We start from the raw sequence: 11,811 nt of genomic DNA, 5'->3' as shown, positions 1-11,811 counted from the left end.
GGCGATGCATTTCTAACTGGCTGCCGCCGGGAGCAGATGGTCCAGGGACACACCTTGAGGGGAAAGGTTTTAAGAACATTCCTGAAAAGCTTTTTGCAAATTCTGTAGGGCACTTACGGCACAGGTGGGAAGCTTTGAGTAAGAGCATCCTCTACAGAGCAGCGCACTAGTCTGGCGTCCCCAAGTTGTCAGACCCTCCATGGCAGCATGCCTGGAGAAACAGGCGCGCTAGCACATTTTAGAATAGCTGGGCTCCAGAGTTTAGAACAGGCAGAGAATATGACACCTGTGCAGCTTGTCCACGGTAGTTTTGAATGCTATGGTTTTGTTTCATTGTATGAGTGTTTGCCTATGTATATATATGTGCACCGTGTGTGTGCCTAGCCTGTGAAGGTCAGAAGGACACAAGACACCATCGAATCCCTTGAAACTCTAGCCATAGTAGTTGCGAGCCACCACGTAGGTGCTGGGAACAGAACTGAGGGCCTCTGCCAGAGCAGAAAGTGTTCTTAATCCCTGAGCTATCTCCATCCTTCCGTCCAGCTTTTGCTCAGGTGATATGAAACTCCAATTCCTCCTCAAACCTTGTGGTTCTTTTTGGAAGATCAGCATTTTGTGGACAATGGTGACGAGTTTATACTACCTAACCTACAAGTTAGTAAATCTGAAATTCATGGATTTGGTACTGCAATAGTCTGAAACTTTGGATATTTCTGGGTGGTTTGAAGATCCTTCTGTGTAAACATTCCATGATTCAACATGATTCCACGATTCCTCCTTTGTTATTTGTCTGACTGAATGACTACTCAATGAAGAGCCCAGAGTAATTCCAGGCATTGGTCTGCGGCCGCCATCGTACTGCATGTCAAGTTCTACGTTTCTTTTTCAGTTGCAGTAAAACCACCTGGGCTGTGTGAGTCCTTTAAAGGTTGAGATAGAACCACTCCCTTACCTGGACCAATACCCTGGGCTCGAGAACTAACCTCCCAATTTACAAATTCCTTCTTTATTGTCCTCTGAACATCTGTCTGTGGGTTTGTGCATAAACAGAGAGCTCACACCCTTTGGAGGTTGTTGTGTCAGCTCCTGACCACGACCCTAACAGGTTAGAAGCACTTTCCCGCAGTGAATAAAGTTGCTATGGGTTTATTTCTGACTTCAGGGATCCCTTCCTCATTATTTGCACACCCCGTGATTCTGTCGCAGTAAGATTTGAGAACTAGGAGGTATGTATATGCCCTCCAATGGGTACCCACAAGCATCACACAGTGGCTGTGGCTATTCCTGAACTTGTATAAGGAGGTCTGTGTTTGTTGTTTGTTTTGTTTTTCAAATGTACTTCTTATGCCAGACCCAAATGTTCTGATGCACGTTCACAGCTGTATCGGTATGAGTATAGACGATTTCCATGTAAAGCAATGGACGGTGACTATTACCCTAAATTTGCTTTCGTCGTAAAAAAAACAAAAAAACAAAAAAACAAAACAAAACTATACAATGAATGTCACTGAGTTTTAGGTGTTCTTGGAAATTCAGTTTGTATATTAAAAGTCCTTGCTCTACATAACCTCAGGCTTTTCCACCTGAGCTCCTGTTCTTGAATAATGATGATGCAGAGGCTTATTATTTATGAATAAATGCCATATGCTAGTTTTGTTCCCCGACTAGCTTGTAACTTATATTAGCCCATGTATGCTATCCTATGTCTACTACATGGCTAGTAACCTCTGCTCAGTTTCATACACCCAACTTCCTCAGAGTCTGGGTAGAGAATCTTCCTGTACTCTTTCTGTTCCCCTCTCTCTGTCTCTTTCTCTCTGCTGGATGTCCCACCTTCTTCTAATCCTGCCTCAGTTTATTGGCCACCAGCTTTTTATTGACAGGTGATGTTTCCACACAGTGCACAAGGGGTTATCCCTACAGTTCCAACATGTTTGGTGGTTGAGATGTAAGTCTGTAGCCTTTCTGCATACCAGAAACTAGTGGGACATACCACAGCCACTCTGCAAGAGGCCATCTTCCTTCTACACAGCTACAGTAGCTCACTGCACCATTAATTATCTTCAGCATGGCCTTTCAGATTCCATTTCTGGGTTCACAGTGTCTGATTCAATTCCTTATCTTTTGTCTGTATTCCAGTCAACATTCTGCTAACAGTCAAACCCGGAAGTGGCACAACACAGATTCTTCCACATCTTGCTGGAACCAATATCTGGTTAAAAGCTTCAAAAGAGGGTAAAATTAACAGTGTCAGAGACGAAGCCTTCTGCCCCCTTTGGAACCTAGAGTCCTGTTGTTAAAGGGGGAAGAAGCATCGGACTGTAGGGATGAAACTGCCTCTACCACAAGTCAGACTGAATATTTGCATGTTCTAATGTAAATTTTCTATGTGCCAATTGTTCATAGCTATTAAGCTAGAAGTGTAAACTATCTCTATAATTCCAGTTAATGAAGTGGTAGGGTTCTTATAGAGGAGTTACTGATTCCCCTGGGAACCCTGTTTTCTTTGTTTTGTATTGGAACAGGATTCGGGGCTTTGTCTTCTAATTTTCTCAATGGTCAGTCCTTCTGAAGGGTGAGAGGCCTTTGTGATAGTCATTTGAGGAATTGTGAATCTAGATAGCTGAAAGTTCTCTGCCAGCTGTCATGGTGTTGCTGGTTTTCTTGTGCACAAATTGTAGTTTGTTATCCTGCTTTTACTTAAATGTCACCTGTTCCTCCAAGAACAATGTTCAAAGGTCACATCATTACTTCATTATACTTACTATCTGCAGTACAATGAACTTATTGTGAAAGATACAAACTTTGTTAGCTCTTCAGTCCATGGGTCACTAGGGAATAACAGTGTGGGCAATGTCCACCGATTGATCGTGTCACTTGTAAAGTAAGCTTCCAGTGTGTGTCTACTGTTAGTGTCTGCTCAGTTCATGCTCAGTGCATAAACGCACGTAGGTGTATTATTTCTTTGTCTCCCAGTGGTAGACTAATGTGCCATTTTATAAAAAGAATGATAGGAAGAAGGAAAGAGCATGTATGCGAGTGAAGGAAGGAAATGGAAAATGATAACACTGAGGGGTGAAATGCTAGTCAAACTTAAAAGGAGCTATAGAAGAGATAGAGTAAATGCATCTCTTTATCTCTTCATCTATCTATTTGTCTGTCTATCTATCTATCTATCTATCTATCTATCTATCTATCTATCTATCTATCTAGTCGGGGAAGCAGAACCAGGAGTGATCTTGGGTATGCATGTATATTTTACCTTTAAAATTATATAGAACAAACACATACAGATAAATTATTATGTAGAGAGACAAAGTGAGACACAGAAAGGGAGACTCAGACAAGGAAGAGGGGAGAAGGGATTTTTATTTTAGGGACTTTGGGGTCTGGCAAGTCCACTGTGTCTAGGGATGGGGGAGGGGCCAGCAGGCTGGAGAGCCAGGGAGGGCATGCTCTGGTTCAATTGTTTTTCCAAAGAGAATTTGCAGTATCCCTTTTTGCTCAGGAAACAATCTTCAGGTGATAAACAGAGGCTCATCATCCACATTATAAATCTTAATTTCACCTAAAATACAATTTAACAAGAACATGCAAGGATAAGTTTTGGTTAAATATCTTAGAAATGTGACCCAACATAGATTCACCAAATTAATGATCACAAGCTCTTACCAAAGGGTGATTCTTGGGAAACTGTTTGTGTTACATGAAGACGGGGCAGTCAAAGTAACACAGGATTGAAAACAAACAGAAAAGAAAAAAATCCAAAGACCACATCAAAAGACCTCTTAGAATATGTTTCAGAGAGTCAAAGCCCAAGGAATCTAATCTTACAAATTGATCCACTTGTAGAAATGAGTGTGACAACTCAGGAAGCCCAGGAAAGATTCCTGCTCCATCCATGGCATACAAAGTGTCTTAGTCAGGGTTTGTATTCCTGAGCAAATCATTATGATCAAGAAGCAGGTTGGGGAGGAAAGGGTTTATTCAGCTTACACTTTCATGTTGCTGTTCATCACCAAAGGAAGTCAGGACTGGAACTCAAGCAGGTCAGGAATCAGGAGCTAATACAGAGGCCATGGAGGGGTGTTACTTAATGGCTTGCTTCCCCTGCCTTGCTCAGCTTGCTTTCTTTTCTTTTCCTTTTTTTTTTTTTTTTTTCTGGAGCTGGGGACTGAACCCAGGGCCTTGTGCTTGCTAGGCAAGCGCTCTACCACTGAGCTAAATCCTCAACCTCAGCTTGCTTTCTTATAGAAGCCAAGACCACCAGCCCAGGGATGGCACCACCCACAATGGGCTAGACCCTCCACCCTTGATCACTAATTGAGAAAACGCCTTACAGCTGAATCTCATGGAGGCATTTCCTCAAGGGAGACTCCAGCTTAACACACAAAACCAGGCTATACACATAGTAAGAAAAAGAAGGTAAGCATGGCTTAAGTCATTCTCAAAAGTGAAAAGAAAACATTTTAGCCAAATAATATTGTATGTACTTTTCTCTATCTTTACTCATAATTTACTATAACTTTGTTCTTTTATATTGGCAAAGCCTCTAGAAGGGTCCAGTATTTCCCATTGATTATTAAGAATGATCTGGCTTCTGCTTGAGAGTCATTTTTCATAGTCCTAGAGCATCATGCAAAATGAGGTAATGCACTTGAAGACAGGATTCTCATGGCTCAAAGGGAGTGCTGCTACTGGTGAGGGATGGAGGTGAGGCTGGTAGCTTCTTTGTAACCCCAAAATTCCCAGTAAGGGACATGTGCTCATCAATATCACTGACATTGCATTAGTGGCAACTATATGCCAGGTAAAAGCCAGAACAGTAAGTATAATAATGTTAAGAGAATTAAAGACAAGATCTAGACTTGATCTCCTCTTGAAAGGTAGAAGTTTTAAGGTTGCCCCCCCCCCAGACAAAAGTTTAGAGCAGAGGAATTACACCAGCCAGTTCAGCAACTCTCTCCCAGGAACTAGATGACCATAAAGTTAGATTAAAATCTTAAAGAACAATTTTGAGAAACACGAAGCTTCTCCCAGGAACTGGCGGACCATAAAGTTAAACAATCTTGAGAAACAGGGAGTTTCTCCTTGTGATTTTTCACTGGTATTCTCGACATTTTCCAATGACACCATCCCTACCCCCTTAAGTTGTGGTTTCTGTGGTTTTTTCCTTTAAATACCCCTTCTCCCAGCCACTCGGGGTCAAACTCTTCTGCCCTTGTGTGGGATACGAGTCTCAACTCCAGTGCACTGGTTCCTATCAATAAACCTTGTATTATTACAGCAAGGGCTGTCATACATGAGTTCTTGGGGAATCGTGTCATCCCGGGGCTTGAGTGAGGGTCTCCCCGCTCTGGGGGTCTTTCACTCTAAACATACCTAAGCTTTGGTTTCCTCACTTATCATGTGCATGTGGCTGCAGTGGCCCTCTGTGCACATAAAGTTAATAGAAACTAAGGCACAGAAAGTGCTGATAAAAAGAAAATCAATGACTCTGGCTTTAGGTGGATCAATGGTATTTGCCCTGTGGTGATCTCATAACATTCAGTTGCAGTTGAGGTCAGCGCTTATCTTACACAGGACATTCATTGCTTGGAGAAACACAAGAGGAAACAACTGAAGGCAAGGAAAAGTTTATTCTGGCTCTGGGTTTCAGAAATAAGGGACTGTGGAATTGGACATGTCATATTGGAAGGAGGAGGGAAGAGAGAAAGGACCAATGGGAAAGGAAGAAAATGAGGGAGAGAGGAAGAGAAGGAAGGGGCAGGAGACAATATATATCTTCCCAGGCTATACCTCCAGTGACTTCTTTGAATGCAGCCTCATCATCTACTTCTTATCATGTTCCTTCGAATAACTCCCTCAGGAGATTACCCTTTCATGAGGGTGGAGCACTGGAAAGCCCTATCAACTGGCAACCAAACTCTAACTTCTGAGTCTGGGATAGACATCTCATATTTAAAACAAGGGATATAAAAACTGCATGGATTCTGGCTACAGTGAGAGTGAAAATCTGAACCTATACTTGGAGCAAGAGAGAGGTCTCTGGAAAGGACTGGATGTGGCTATTTCACGACTTCTAACCCCTTTTCACTCATCCTGACTTCTATGCTTGCTGGGTGGAGCCTCCCTGGTATAATTTAGCAAGAGAAGAAAACCATTGGTCACCCATGAGGTGTCTAGAGTGTATATTCTTATTTAGTTTTTCTGTATTGTCTCACTTCTTTCAGCAAAACAAACAAAAAGTATGGATCATCAACCTTCAATAAATGACAGTACCATAACTTCCCACTCTCACATGTGTTCTGAAACTCTGGCTTCAGTGACATCTAATTACTACATAGACTTTAGCACTCAGCCCTTCCTGGTTTATTCTCTGTTGATTGGACAGTGGACAGTTTTCCCACTGAACCTCTTTCCTTTTTACTGCCATCTTCTATCCCACTCCTGTGACATTGCAACAGAAGCCCCAAGGTTTCTTGTTTTCTTTAAGATTATCTGTTGTCCTATGTTCTGACTTTGAGCTCTTTATCTGTTGTTCTGTGTGAACTCAACTTTTCAGTATCATGAGGTTCATATATACCTATCTTGTCCTCCTCTTGTGGCAAATTTGCATTCATCAGCCAGTTCACTAAGTCTATAGTAAGAGAGAAGTTTGTGTTTGCTTTTCTCTCCCTCTGGATTCATTCAACCTATCCAGTTCTGAAATCACCTTTCATGGTAAGTAGAAAGGCACAAAGGCACCTATTTCTACAATAGGTATTTGTAGAAAACCAAGAGAGTGGATTCTTGATTTCTAAATATAAACAAAGATAAAATATCTTTCATTTGTATTTTCTAAGACAGTAAACGGTCTACCAAGTAACTGAATAGAACTAAAATATGGGTGTCCTACATGAGGTTACTGTGGTTTGACTGTGAAGTGTCCCTGTTTTAGGGTTTTATTGCTATGAAGAGACACCACAACCATTGCAACTGTTATAAAGGGAAACATCCAATTGGAGCCGGCTTACAGTTTCAGAAGTTTAGTGCATTATCATCATGGCAGGAAACATGGCACTATGCAAGCAGACACGGTGCTGGAAACGGAGCTGAGAGTTCGACATCTGGATCAGTAGGCAGCAGAAAGTCAATGATCCACTAGGATTAGGAGCTTCTGAGGCCTCAAAGCTTGATCCCAGTGACACACTTTCTCCAATAAGACCACATCTGCTTCAACAAGTTCACATCTCCAATAATTCCAGTCTTTATGAGGCCATTTTCATTCAAACTACCACAGTCCCCTTACCCCAAAGTATCCCACCAGCCCCTAAGATTTTTTTGTTTGTTTGTTTGTTTGAACAGTTAGTTCCCAGTTGATTGTATTGTTTGGGAGGTCAGGGAACTTTTCCAACTTGTGATCTGGTTAGCAGGACAGGCTCTGTGTGTGTGTGTGTGTGTGTGTGTGTGTGTGTGTGTGTGTGTGTGTGTTTTATAAAAAAGAAAAAAATCAGGGATATATTGTGTGGAGGTTCGGCATGGTATGGGAGAAGGGGTGCCTCTGCTGGCCCATGCTGGGACATCCCTTCCCCATGAGGTAGTAGCATGGGGAGGAGAGTTGAGGCAGAGAGAGAGAGATAGAGACAGAGACAGAGAAACAGAGAGACAAACAGACAAGGAGTAAAGGCCATGAACACATGGAGAGAGAGGGTGGTGGGGAATGGGGAGAGAAGGAACAGAGAGGGAAGAGGGGAAGGGAGTAAGAAGAGCAAGAAAAGAGAACAAGAGAGTGAGGAAGGGGCAAGCAGCCCCTTTTATAAGGAGTCAGGCATACCTGGCCGTCGCCAGGTTACTGTAGGGCAGAGACTAGAAGGAATGCCAACAGTGGGGATGAAGGATTATAGCTAACCCTCGTTCTGTCTCAAGTTCTCTATTCCTAATAGATATATGAACCAGATACCCAGAGACCGTATGTTGCTGCTACCAAGGACAGAAGCCACTTCTATGCCTTTCCACCCTGAATCTGAATCAATATAAATTTTTTCTCCTCTCCGTTCCTTCTGGCATGTATTTCACCACAGTGACAAGAGAAGCAACCGACAAAGGGGACAACCTGAAGCCTCAGGGAGATGTTTCAACTCACACTAATTGGGCTCAGTTTAAGGACTCAGTTGATCATTTCATAGTTCATTGAAGGTGACAGCTTTTGCACAGCGAGGCTAGGATGGGGACGGCTGGAATCTGCTCACGACCAACTTTTGTGACTTGTCTAATGTTCAAAAGTTATGTTTTCTAACCTTATACTAGCAAAGGGTTTTTGTTTATTCCAGAAAAAATAGACTAGAGATATTTTTTTACTTAGCTCCTTTAAAAAATTATTTATTTTTTTTTCCTTCTGGGAGGTGGGGAGATATGGGGTATATGGAAGAGAGGAGGAAGAGAGGATGAGCAACAGAGTTAGAACCATCTATGGATATGACATTCCAGGAAAAGTATACTAACAGTCATGGTTGTTTCTGGGAGTTGTGGGAGAGACTTGCTTTTGAAGTATTTGGTAGATTTGGTTATCAAGTACAGTGCTATTCCTTTTTTATCAAAAGGGAAATATGTAAAAAAAGTAAGAACTCCTATTCATAAAAAGAATTGCAATGGTGGTACATGTATTTAATCCTAGCACTCAGAAGTCAGAGGCAGGCAGATCTCTATGAGTTCAAGGCCAGTCTGGTCTGCAAAGTTCCAGAACAACAGGGGCTACACAGAGAAACCCAATCTCAACCCCTGCCCCCAAAAGAATTGCTATTTGAATTAATTATATCTTACAAGAACAACCAAAAGAGAAGTTTTCTATGAAAAAAAAGAAAGAAAGAAAAGGAGAAGGAAAAAAGGGAAGAAGGAAAGAAGGAAGGAAGGAAGGGAGGGAGGGAGGGAGGAAGGAAGGAAGGAAGGAAGGAAGGAAGGAAGGAAGGAAGGAAGGAAAGAGAACAGAGTGTTAAGAGTTCTTAGTGCACTCTGCTCTTACAGAGGATCTGGATTCTGTTCTCAGCACCCATCCTGGGTAGCTCACAACTGCTCATACCTCCAGTTCCAGGGTACACATGTTCTATTTCCCTGGGCACCTGCCCTTAAGGGAATACACACACACACACACACACACACACACACACACACACACACACACACACAAACACACACACACACACATTAGGGCAGAATTCATCTCAGTTATACCTTAGCTGGGGCACAAGGCCGAGCTGCTGCTGTAGTGGTTACTAATTTTTGGCTTGTCAACTTGTGCATTATTAATTATTAACAATTACATCTAGGGCTGAAGAGATGGCTCAGTGGTTAAGAGCACTGACTGCTCTTCCAGAGGTCCTGAGTTCAAATCCCAGCAACCACATGGTGGCTCATAACCATCTGTAATGGGATCGGATGCCCTCTTCTGGTGTGTCTGAAGACAACAGCAGTGTACTCATATACATAAAACAAATAAACCTTTAAAAAAAAACCCAAAACCCAATTACATCTAGAATTAACTAAAATCCAAGAATAGGAGAGATTTTTGCTTAATTTGAATGTAGCTCCTTCCTCTTAAGTAGGAAGTCCTAGATACTCCTAATAGGTGATTGGCCTGACCCTTCCAGGAGTGATAATCCTCATTTTGCCTTTCTTCCTAAGGCTTGGTATGTTACAGGAATAGAATCCTGCTTAGCAAATGCACTAGCCTCTGCCCTCATGTTTTCAAAATGCAGGATTGAGGAGAAAAGGCAGGAAGAGGGGCCTGGAGTATAGATGTTTGGTTTCCCTGGTTGTAGGTAATAAATGTAAGACACATGTGGCAGCACCTTGCAATAGGTTAAGCAAGTTTATTTGCTTTCTTTTTAAAAACTCATTCTTTTGCTTATTTGTTATTTATTTATTCATCCATCCACCCATCAATTCTTCTGTCATATATTACACCCCAACTGCAAGTTTCCCACCCTCCTGTCCTCCTAGTCTCTCTCCCCAACCCTGCCTCTGGACCAGATCCACTCCTTCTCTGTTTCCCTTCAGTAAAGAACAGGCCTCCCAGGGATATCAACTAAACACAACATAACACATTGCAATGAATCTGGGCACATACTTCATATCAAGGCTGGAACATGCAACCCAGCAGGAGGAAAAGGGTCCCCAAAGCAGGCAAAGGAGTCAGAGCTCCCCACTCCCACTATTAGGAGTCTCACAAGAAGACCCGGCTACACAACCATAACACAGATGCAGAGGACCTAGGTCTGACCCATCCAGGCTCCCTGATTGTCAGTTTAGTCTCTGTGAGCTCCTATGAGCCCTAGTTACAACTAACTGTGGGTTGTATTCTTATGGTGTTCTTGACACCTCTGGCTCCTACAACCCATCTCCCCCCCCCCCCCTTCCAGAGGATTCCCTAAGCTCATGTTTAGCTGTGGGTCTTTGCATCTGTTTCCACATTAGTTGGTGGAGGGAACATCTCTGATGATGATTTCTCAAGACTCCTGTCTATGAATATAGCAGGAAATCACTAGGGATCATTTCATTGACTTTTTTTTTCCCCAGTTGGTTGTAGTTCTATCCTAGGTCTCTAGACATTCCAGCCTGTGGTTCCTGGCCCTCTAGGCAGTGTCAGACATGGGCTCCCTCTTGTGGCATGGGTCTCAAGTTGGACCAGTCATTGGTTGGCCACTTCCACAAGTTCTGTACTACCTTTACTCCAGCATATCTTGCAGGCAGGACAAATTATAGGTGGAAAGTTTTGTGGCTGGGTTGGTGTCTCAACCCCTCCACTGGAAGTCTTGCCTGGTTACAGAAGATGGCCGACTCAGGTTTCATATCTACGATTATTGGAGTCTTTGCTAGGGTAGGGTCACCCTCATAGACCCCAGGGAGTTTCCATTGTACTAGGTGTCTGCCTCCCCCGAAAGTGCACCACCACCCCAATTCCAGTTGTCTCTCCCTGTACTCTCTCTCTCCAACTCAATCCATCTGACCCCTTTGTTTTGATCCTCATTGGCTCCCAGCCCCCACACAAGATCTAATCAATTTGCTCTTCCCAGGGAGATCCATGCACCCCCAACTTGAACCCTCTCCTTGATACATAGCCTCTGTGGGTCTGTGCATTGTGGCATGAAGGATTAGCAATTTTAAATTTCACATGTTTTCATTACCTGAAAACAACAAATTCTCCAGGCCGGGACTCTGTGGCTGGCTTAGTGAAATAAGCTATTGCCGTTCCTGTTTTTAAAGCCATCATGTGGGTAGTGTTAGTCACAGAACTGGGATGTGGACTTGATCCTGGACAGCTCATTCCCTAGGTTTTGTCAGGGGCTCACTACTAAGTGCTCTTTGTATTCCCTGTTGAGATCCTTGAGCAAGCAGTGCCTGGGTGTCATGCCCAGGTTCTAAACGACTGGTACTAAAGGTGAAGGGGAGCCCCAGGCCCACATACAGCACCTGCAGTCTGCAGGTCTTGAATGAAGATGTAAGGCTTGGTGGCAGATGTGTCTCTGTGTTACATTTTTACTCATATGTGTCCTCACAACCCAACTTTGCTTTTGGGGTTGCTTTCAAGGTTGTACGTGACAAGGCAGGTTTTCTTAATTCTTTGTTGGGTTCCACAGTCCACTTGCAACCCTAGTTCCTTCCCAGTTCTCTTCCTGTCAACCTTTCTCTCTGGGCATGGTGACTCTCCATTCCTGGTTCTAGCAATCTAGGACAGGTACGAGTGGGACTGAGGCCACATTACAGCTTCCAGGATGCCTAACTCACCTCCGTGGCTTCACACTAGCAGCAACTCTTCTAGGTGAACGAATATCT

The 11,811-nt window shown here is 43.1% G+C and overlaps 1 long non-coding RNA gene across 6 annotated transcripts in view; it reads left to right on the top strand.

Moving 5' to 3' along the window:
* The window catches only part of LOC148002572 (uncharacterized), an 82,514-nt gene that overhangs the window by 55,106 nt on the left and 15,597 nt on the right, over positions 1 to 11,811 (top strand). The window contains exon 5 of one of the 6 annotated variants that reach the window (XR_015633381.1): positions 7,926 to 8,831. The exons of 2 other annotated variants lie outside the window; for them this stretch is intronic. This is a non-coding gene — a long non-coding RNA (uncharacterized LOC148002572). Of the gene's footprint in view, positions 1 to 2,139; positions 5,286 to 7,908; positions 8,832 to 11,811 lie in introns of those variants that run through there. 3 more of the 6 variants (XR_015633382.1, XR_015633379.1, XR_015633384.1) reach the window with 3 other exon arrangements.

The sequence above is a fragment of the Rattus norvegicus genome, chromosome 11 (assembly GCF_021556685.1).
Source record: "Rattus norvegicus strain SHRSP/BbbUtx chromosome 11, alternate assembly SHRSP_T2T, whole genome shotgun sequence".
NCBI classification, from domain to species: Eukaryota; Metazoa; Chordata; class Mammalia; order Rodentia; family Muridae; genus Rattus; species Rattus norvegicus.
The sequence above is the reverse complement of the archived record's forward strand: the minus strand, read 5'-3'. Positions and strand labels throughout refer to the sequence as shown.